Below are 10,204 nucleotides of genomic sequence, written 5' to 3'. Positions count from 1 at the left end.
TCTACTGAGAATCAATGATCTGCTTGATCAGCTTCGAGGTGCCAAGTATTTCTCCAAGATTGATCTTAGATCCGGCTATCATCAGATGAAGATTCGAGAGAGTGACATCCCGAAGACAACTTTTGTGACGAGGTATGGGCAGTTTGAGTTCACCGTGGTGTCCTTTGGACTCATGAATGCTCCCGCATACTTCATGAACATGATGAATAAGGTTTTCATGGATGAACTGGATAAGTTTGTTGTAGTATTCATTGATGGCATCCTTGTCTATTCATCCACCACTGAAGAATATGAACATCATCTGAGAACGGTGCATGAGAAACTAGCCCAACATCAGCTCTACGCAAAGTTTAGTAAATGCGAATTTTGGCTACAGGAAGTTGCCTTCTTACGCCATGTACTATCAGCTGAAGGTGTTGTAGTTGACCCGGCCAAGATTGAAGCTGTGAAAGAGTGGGATCAACCATGTAATGTGACAGAAGTCAGAAGTTTCTTGGGATTGGCTGGATATTATTGCCGATTCATTGAGAACTTCTCCAAGATAGCCCGTCCAATGACCAACCTTCTGAAGAAGACTAAGGAGTTTGAATGGACGCCCAAGTGCGAGCAAAGCTTCCAGGAATTGAAATAGAAGCTTACCACAACTCCTATGCTAGCATTGCCTGATATTAGCAAAGATTTCGTGGTCTATTGTGATGCATCCTGTCAAGGACTTGGTTGTGTACTGATGCAAGATGGAAGAGTGATAGCTTATGCTTCTCGACAGTTGAAGGAACACGAGAACCGTTACCCTACTCATGATCTTGAGTTAGCAGCAGTTGTGCATGCCTTGAAGATCTGGAGACACTACTTGATAGGCAACAAGTGTGACATCTACACCGATCACAAGAGCTTGAAGTACTTTTTCACTCAAGAAGATTTGAATATGAGGCAACGCCGATGGCTTGAGTTGATCAAGGACTATGACCTAGAAATTCACTATCATCCGGGAAAAGCTAATGTAGTTGCAGATGCTCTCAGTCGTAAGAGTTACTGTCATGCTTTGATCACTGAATCCGTACCACCTGAGCTCAAGGAAGAGATTGATGATTTCCAACTAGAGATACTACCGCATGGCTTGTTGAATGAGCTCCGCATATAGTATGATCTCACAGATCGCATCCGTCAAGCTCAGAAAAGTTGCAAAGAGATCGAATATCTCCGTGGTCTGATGAAACTAGGCTACAAGACCAACCACCAAGAAGATGAACAAGGAACCATCTGGTTCAAGAACAGAATATGTGTTCCATCTGACCCAGTACTACAAGAGGAAATTCTGTCAGAAGCTCACGATTCCAAGTACTGTATTCACCCTGGAGGTTCAAAGATGTATCAAGACTTGAAGAAACACTTTTGGTGGAAGGGCATGAAGACAGATGTTGCAGGACATGTGGCACGGTGTGACACCTGTAATAGAGTCAAGGCTGAACATCAAAGGCCTACAGGTTTTCTAAAGCCTCTTGACGTTCCCGAGTGGAAGTGGGAGAGCATATCCATGGATTTCATAGTTGGATTGCCCCATTCACAAAAAGGCAATGATTCCATCTGGGTGATTGTTGATCGTTTGACCAAGATTGCTCACTTTGTACCAGTTAAGACCAAGACCATTGCCGAGAAATTAGCAGATCTATATGTTGAGCATATTCTCAGACTACATGGAGCCCCCTCTAGTATTGTATCTGATCGTGGTCCTCAGTTTGTGTCCCGATTCTAGGAAGCTCTACACAAGTCCATTGGGACCAAACTCAATTTCAGTACCGCTTATCACCCACAGACAGATGGACAGACAGAACGAGTAAATCAGATCTTAGAAGACATGCTTCACGCAAGTGTACTGAATTACGGCTCTGATTGGGAGAAATGCCTACCCTATGCAGAGTTCTCTTACAACAACAGCTACCAAGCCAGTATCAAGATGTCGCCATTTGAAGCTCTGTATGGCAGACCTTGCAAGACACCTTTGATGTGGTCCCAACCGGGAGAAAGGTCATTCTTTGACTCCGCGAAAATTCAAGATGCTGAAGAAGGAGTTGCTCAAGCGAAGGAGAATTTGAGAATTGCTCAAAGTTGATACAAGAGCTATGCTGACAAAAGGAGAAGAGAACTTGAGTTCAATGTGGGAGATTTCGTCTATCTCAAGGTATCCCCGCTACGTGGAACTGTCAGATTCTATGTGAAAGGAAAGCTGGCCCCTAGATTTGTTGGCCCATACAAGATTTGCAAGAGGATTGGAAAGCTCGCCTATGAACTTGAGCTACCCAAGGAATTGATGGGTGTACATCCTGTATTCCATGTCTCACAGCTACGCAAGTGTTTGAGAGTGCCCGATGAAGTAGTTCTGACTGATACACTTGACATTCAAGATACACTCGAGTATAAAGAACATCCTATCAGAATTCTGGGCAGAGATACCAAAGAGACCCGAAGCAAGACTATTCCTATATGCAAGATCCAATGGAGTAATCACACTGAGAGAGAAGCAACATGGGAGAAAGAGTCTGACCTCCAGCTATGATATCCTTACCTCTTCGAAGAGTACGTTATGCTTTAATCTCGGGGACAAGATTCTGTTAAGGGGGTAGGACTGTAACAACCCAAAAATCCATACACAAAAAAAATACCAACTACAAAATTTTTCTTAGAACTTCCATGTGATGATGAGTGTCATGTATAGAAACCCAACCTAAGAGATGCATTAGGTCTAACCCCAATCCAAGTCAATACATAAGCATGGCATGTCATTAGCTAATTGTGTTTATTTAAATTCTAACAAATAAAGTATTGCATACATTGTTAATTCAAAATGTGATTTGGATTTCCATTTGAGTTATGATATGCTTAACAACTCCAATAAAGTAATAAACCATAAAATAATTAATACTCAAACCAAAGAATAAAGGTTTAAAGAGAAAAACTAATTCTATTTTTGTATAACAAAACCACACCTATTTTTGTTATACAAATAGCTAAATAAATTCCTAATATTTATATAATAATGTTGTGGGCCTCATATCTAAAACTCCAATGAATTTGGTGCACCAATTTTTAATTTGAATTCCAAAACCAAATTTGAATTCAAACAAAGGAGAAGAAAAGAAAAATAGAAAAAGAAAAGGCGAAGAAGAAGGCCTCGCAGGCCAGCTCGGCCTGCTCAGCCCACTGGCAGCCCTGCTTCGCGCGCAACCGGCACAACTCGCGCAACCGAGCAACTGGCCCAGCAAGCCCGCACGCCGCTCACGTCCACACGCCGCCCCACCTTCGCTTGCTGTCACTACCGCTGAGCCCCACGCGTCAGCCACACGCCGTCCACAATGTCGTCTTCCTCCCCCGACCGCTCACGCCGATTCCCTTCTCCGACCAAGCCCCGACAGCGCTGGCAGGTGCGGGCCAGGGGTCACGCCCAGGGCATGGCCCTGTCTCCTTGGCGCCGCGCCCAGGCAACCACTCGCGGCCGTTGGATGCAGCATGCGCCTCCGATCGCCCTTGATCCCCATCCGCCGATCACCGGGCTCCGTCGTTCCCCGCTCAGTTATAAGATCCCCGGCTCCGGTTGCCCTAGCACATTCCCGTGCCCGCCGCCACCTTGCGGCCACCCCCTGCACACCCGAGCCAAGAGGGAGAGCCAAGAGAGCAGAGGGAGAAGAAGAAGAAGAAGGAGGGGAGTGCCGAAGCCGTGCGATGCCGTCGGTGTCGCCGGAGAAGGAGACGACGCCATGACGCCGCGCTGCACTGCTTCCAGAGCTACACCGCCACAACTCGTCACTGTACCGCCATCCCCTCTTCCACAACACCTACGGTGAGCCCCCGGTTCTTCCCCTGCTCGCCGCCGGACCTTGCTACTCTGGCCATGGTGCTCCATATCATGAGCGCGTAGGCCAAGGCTATCTCCGGTCTCTAAGCACACAAGCACAGCACACTCACACGCACACCGCAACCACCTCCGAGCCCTTGGACGCTGTAGACCCCTCCAAGCCCCACGGACGCCAAAGCAGAGCACTCGCTTGCCGTGCTCGCAACGCCGCCATCATGGCGTGGCCACCGCTGGCGCACCCAGCCGCCTCACCGGACTCGGACGCAGCTGTAGAGGAACACCTTGACGCCCAGAGGACTGCCGCGTAGACCAAGACCCCAATAGACGGCCACAGCGCCCTGGCCACGGGCACCGGACCTCGGCCAGAGCTCCGCCGTGTAGCTCCACCGTGGGCAGCCGACTAGAGCCGTCTAGCCGCCTTGCTGGCTTCACCAGGGCACCCGCCAAGGTAAGGCCGAGCTATTGCCCACCTGAGTTGGACACCCGCACCACTGGAAGGGGCTTGCCGACGAGCACCGCCACGCCGAGCCGCCGTTCATCATGGCCAGAGACCTAGGGAGCCCTGACCACCACCTAGACCCCATCACTGTGTTCGTCGAAGCCTGGTGAAGCGTTCCCCCACCTTGATTAGACGCCAGCGCCTACGGCAAGGCTCGCTGACGAGGCATGCCACCGGCGGGAGCACAACCGCAGGAGAAACAGGGGAAAAGTCCCCTCGCTGGCCGCCCGCGCCTACACCCGGTGTACATGGACCCAGCCAGAGGAGAGAAGGGTGGACTTCGCCCACCATGGACCCTACCTTAGGTCCATGGACCGTGAACATGGGTCCACCGTGAGCCACGCTCACGCCCACAGCCGTAGACCACAGCCCAGTGGAGGCCCAAGGTCGTGACGTGGCTGCGTCACAGCCTGCCACGTGTTTAGCCCGGCCCGGCCCAGACTAGCCGAACCCAAGCCCACCAGAGCCCGTTTGAGACCCGGCCCATGTTGATCGTTGACCGGTCAATGTTGACCGTTGACCTGGCCCCACATGTCAGTGACACGGACACTCTGGACCCACATGTCAGATGCTGACGTCACACGGGACCCACACGTTAGAAGCCAACACAGCCAAGGTGACGTCATGCTGACGTCACGATGACATCAGCTGCTGACGTCAGCAGCCCTGGCCCCACACGTCAGTGACCCTGACCGTTGACCATAGACCGTTGACCATTGACTCACCGTTGACTGACGTAGACTTTGACCGGACCCACATGTTAGTGACCCAAGAGCCCCTAGACCCACCTGTCGAAACTGATGACGTTGATGATGTCATGCTGACGTCAGCTGGACCCCACCTGTCAACTCGGAACCGAGACGCTGACGTCATGCTGACGTCAGTATGCCACGTGGACCAGGCACAGCGCGACACGTGTCAGCCCAGGATTAATTCAGCCTTTTCCATTTTCAGAAATGAATTAAACTTCAAAAATTCATAACTAATTCATGCAACCTCGGAAAAATACGAAACCAGGACCAAAATTCATCTAAAATTGAGCTTTAAGCAATGAACCCATGTTTGATTGTATTTGGCTCTTTTGAATTTTCATTGCTTCTTTGTGCTATTCTATAGATGTCGCTAACGCGACTATAATGCGAACATTGCAGACTCGGAGGAGAACCTGACGGACGAGGACCATGAGTATCATGAGGAGAACAGAGATGACTACACTGAAGGTGCCACATCCCACCCAATCTCGTAGCACCTATTACGCATGGCTAATATAGAACTACTATTGCTTTACTTCACTGTTATAAACATACTATGATAGGACTTGCATGGTAGTATGCTTACTTGATGGCCTTTACCTTGACGCAACCTTACCCCTGCATACCTTGCTATTAGGCTAGACACACGCTTACTGCTACATTTCATTGCTTGCACTTCTACTACGCTTATACTACATTAATGCGTGGTGGAAGTGGGTGATAACTGGACTATGGGGAGAGTGCTGCGTGTGTGACTTGGGTGTGTGGAGGGTGAGGGTTGTGTCGACCAAGTTGGAGTATACGATGAGCCTGGGGCAAGTATTGCCATGGGGTGCTACCTAGGCACCGCTGGAATGGATACCTGTGGTGGGTAAATGGTATATGAGGTGGCCCTGGGTGTGAACCTGTGATGGGAGGAGCCCGGGATGGAGGTGCTGTGGTGGCATAATAAATAGAAACCCTGATGGAGACATTCTGGCTTGGTCATCCCTAAGGACTTACTAGTACTCAGATTCACTAGGAAGCCTTACGTACCACTCGCCCTATATGGTGCGGGACGGCCAGACTACTTGGTAGGATTTTGCCACTACTGCTAGGTTGATAGCGGACAATGTAAGGAGGTACGGGGCGCGGAGGATTTCCCCCACACCCTTCCAAGACTTCATGAAGACCTTGTGGACCCGGCTCATGACTCACAGTTTCAGCCACCCCAGACTTGACTTGGGGTGAACCAGGGCTGAATGGTAGAGTGGCATTATCCTAGGCTAGCAAGTGGCTGGAATCAGCCTAGTTGACGACGGTCAGCGAGGAAGGCGGATCTTGTGGTTATGTAAAACCTCTGCAGAGTATATGGTTGATCGATCGATACATGTGCCGACGTTTCGGCTATGGACCTTTCCTGGGTTTCGCTTAAACTAGATAATGAGATGAGTCCTTCTCTTCTTCCCCCGTGAGAGAGTGTCGGTCGTAGCTAGGGGCTACGGGCCTTGAGACAGTGCCGAGAGGGAGTTGGCCTATCGACTGAGCGATGGTATGGTATGGAGATGGTGGTATGTCGATCCTAGGATCGAAACCTGGCTCAGAAAAGGGAATGGGGTGGAATGTGTGTGAGAATGGTGTTAAAACTTGACTATACTATTTATATACTTGATATGCTAAATACATAGGAAGCCCCAGCCTCATAAGTTCCTTTTGATTATATCCAACTTGCATCCAATTTCCACAAAGCAATGCTCATAGGGTGGGAGTGGCTAGTACAAATCGTACTGATAAATTTTGGCACACATGTTCTGCTGAGGAGTATAGCTCCGAGGAGTTTGACTGTTGAGGGGTTCGTGCCTACACTCGAGTTTGGTGATCTTATCTTCAAGCTGTTCTGAATAAATGCTACTTTTGATTCCGCCAATGCGGCGATATAATAATTTATGTAATTCCGCACTATTTGTACTCTGATATTATCGTTGTATGGATGTGATATTCGACTGGAATTTGGGTAATATGATCTACAATGGTCTTATTACACTTCGACGCTGTGGATTTCCCTTCGTGGAAATCAGGGTCGTTTCACCCCTAACCGAAGGCCAAATATAGCCTTCACGTCCTGCATGGTCAAGGTCATCTCGCCGCAAGGTAGTTGGAACGTGTGAGTCTCAGGCCTCCACCTGTTATAAGAAGAGAATGACTGTCAGTTACCTCAAATTTGTTATAAGAATATTTACGTACAATGAAGGCACTCACAGCTGTCTACAGCTGCAATAAGTAGTGCTGGGTCAAGGGGCAGAAGACCGTAGTTGACAACATGAACAAGCTCGAGGAAGCCAGCACGCCGTATGTACGGCGCGTAACACTCGTCCCACTGGTGCGCCCTGGTGTGCGTGCGGGGCCTCAAAGGAGGCAAGGGCACCTCTGCGTCGGTGTTAGTCAAGAAGTGTGCTCGGTGCGGCTCGTCGTACTCCACCTCAAGAAGGGGGTACAACTGGTGCTGCGTGGGAGGGGCCATCCTATTACAAATTGATAAACAAAGGGTTAGAGTATTCAAATTAACAATATTCAAATTAACATTATGTAGCATTGCAAAATTTGAACTACTTGTTATGCAATATGAACACAATATGAAAGCACATGTATATATTCAAAGTAACATTAACAGACATATTAAACAACTTCACTATGAGTCTGCGCAACTTCTATGTATGGACCTGCTGCCCTCGTCTTCTATGCCTACGGGCGTCCGTGGCACGGAGACCACGCGCGCACATATCAGGGTGGCGGTGTGGCTCCCTTTTGTGGCCACCGGCGAACTCGTGAAGGAGCCTGACAGCGCCATCTTAGTTCTTAAGGTAAGTGAAAAGTGTCTTACTGATCTTAGGGTTGGGGATTGTTACCGGATTTGGGTAATTTGCATTCCTAGGGTTCGGATTTGGGCAAAAGTTGGGGCTTAGTGTTGAAGTTGATTCGACTCCCCTCCTTCTCGGTGCTTAAGCGAAACCCTATATTCTGATTTGGCTTAAAGAACTTTGAATTGGACAAATCCGAGGCTATTTAGATCTTAACCGAACACTAATTAGGTCTTAGAGTTCAAGAATTAGGCTAAGCAACTTCTTGGATACCAGTTGTTAGAACTTGTACTTAGACAAGATCTTAATTAACATAATTACAGGAACGCCTAAACTAAAATTAACACTTAATTAGGACTTTAATCAATCTTACTCGCTGCCAGGGTGCGTCGTAGTCAGGTGGCGTGCGGGCGCGGCGGGCGGCCGGCGGCCGTGATGCACCGGCGTTCGTGGCGCAGCCAGCGCGGCTGATGCGTGCGGGCGCGGCGGGCGGCGGCCAGGCGGGCAGGCAAGGCGGGCGGGCAGGCAGACAGAGGGAGGGCGGCGGCGCGCGGGCGATATTTACCTGGGCCTGACACGCCGTGGGCTATGGCGCGTCAGTGCCGCGCCAAGATCGGTGGCGCGGCAGACCCTGCCACGTCATCGGTCAGCGCCCCGGTCGCCGCCACGTCACCCCTCTCGCCGCGCCACCATGCATGGCGCGGCACAGGCGTTTCACCGCGCCATGGCAATAGGCGCGGCCAAAAGTGTTAGTTTTGAAAAAAAAAATTAAACAGTGCTAGATTTAAAATTAATTTACAAAAAAGTGTTAAAAAAAATTCCGCTCGTGAGAGCTAAGCAGCATTGGAGATTGGTTTTGCTGCTTTTGTGACATGCTGTTCTGATGGATCGGGGGTAGTTCCATTTGGTCAGTGACATCCCGCATCATGTGATCTTCTGAGCTGAGAGTTTACTGCTGGGCAACGTAGTTAGATACGGGAATCAGTTAAATTCATCGTTCATTTTGTTGATTGTGTTGTTATCTTGATGTTCTAAGCTCCAAAAAAAATATAAGGGTGGTGGTCCTTGAGACCTTGACCTTGGATGAAAGAAAACTTGGCAGAAGAGTAGGTTTACTGTTTGGAGAAACTGGGAGGAGCATATTCATACCCTCATTGACATAGCAAGCGGAAAATATATAGCATAAATCCAGCATATAGTATCATGATCTCGTATGTGTAAGCGTTAATTTCTAAGTCAACGCACTATCTTTCCTCAAACAACTTTTTGCACCATCTGTACGTACGTCTAGTTGAATTTGATTCAAAACAATTACACTAATTACACACACTACTAGATTCAGGTTCTTTGCCGAGTGCCTGAGGCACTCGACAAAGGCTAAATTGCACTTGGCAAAGCCTATGCCGAGTGCGGCACTCGGCAAAGAACATACGGCAAAAAATTGATCGGTAAAGACCTCTTTGCCGAGTGTCTTTTATCGGGCACTCGGCAAAGGCTTTGCCGAGAGCCCCGGGGGCACTCGGCAAAGAAAAGCGACCGTCACGGCGCCGGCCCCGTTGACGGTGGCTTTGCCGAGTGCCAACCCTGCAGGCACTCGGCAAAGATTTTTTATTTTTTTTAAAAAAAATTCTTTGCCGAGTGTCCCCTGGCCGGCGCTCGGCAGAGTTTGTATTTTTTTTTAAAAAAAATTCTTTGCCAAGTGCCCTCTTGCCGACACTCGGCAAAGTTTGTATTTTTTTTAAAAAAATTCGTTGCCGAGTGCCCTCTGTCCGGCACTCGGCACAGTTTGAATTTTTTTTTTAAATTCTTTGCCGAGTGCCATCTTGCCGGCACTCGGCAAAGTTTGAATTTTTCTTTAAAAAAAAGTTTGATTTTTTTTTTAAAAAAAATCTTTGCCGAGTGCCATGGTCATGGCACTCGGCAAAGCTGGAAAAATGGTTTTCCGAGCGCCCATTTTTTCAGCTTTGCCGAGTGCTGTGACCATGGCACTCGGCAAAGGGGTCCTTTGCCGAGTGCAACACTCGGCAAAGTGACCGAAAATGACAATTTTTAATTTATTTTTATATTCCATCATGATAAATAAATTCATACAATCATATATCTCATCCATCACATATATATCTCATCCATCACATATATATCTCATCCATCCACACGTATCACATCCATCACAATATATATCACATATATAATAATAAGTGCTCAAGTCCATCCAAATAAATCCATAAGTCCACAAGTGCATCACAAGTATATCACAAGTCCATCA

The sequence above is a fragment of the Miscanthus floridulus genome, chromosome 13 (genome assembly GCF_019320115.1).
Source record: "Miscanthus floridulus cultivar M001 chromosome 13, ASM1932011v1, whole genome shotgun sequence".
Classification (NCBI taxonomy): domain Eukaryota; kingdom Viridiplantae; phylum Streptophyta; class Magnoliopsida; order Poales; family Poaceae; genus Miscanthus; species Miscanthus floridulus.
Note: the sequence above shows the minus strand (reverse complement) of the source record.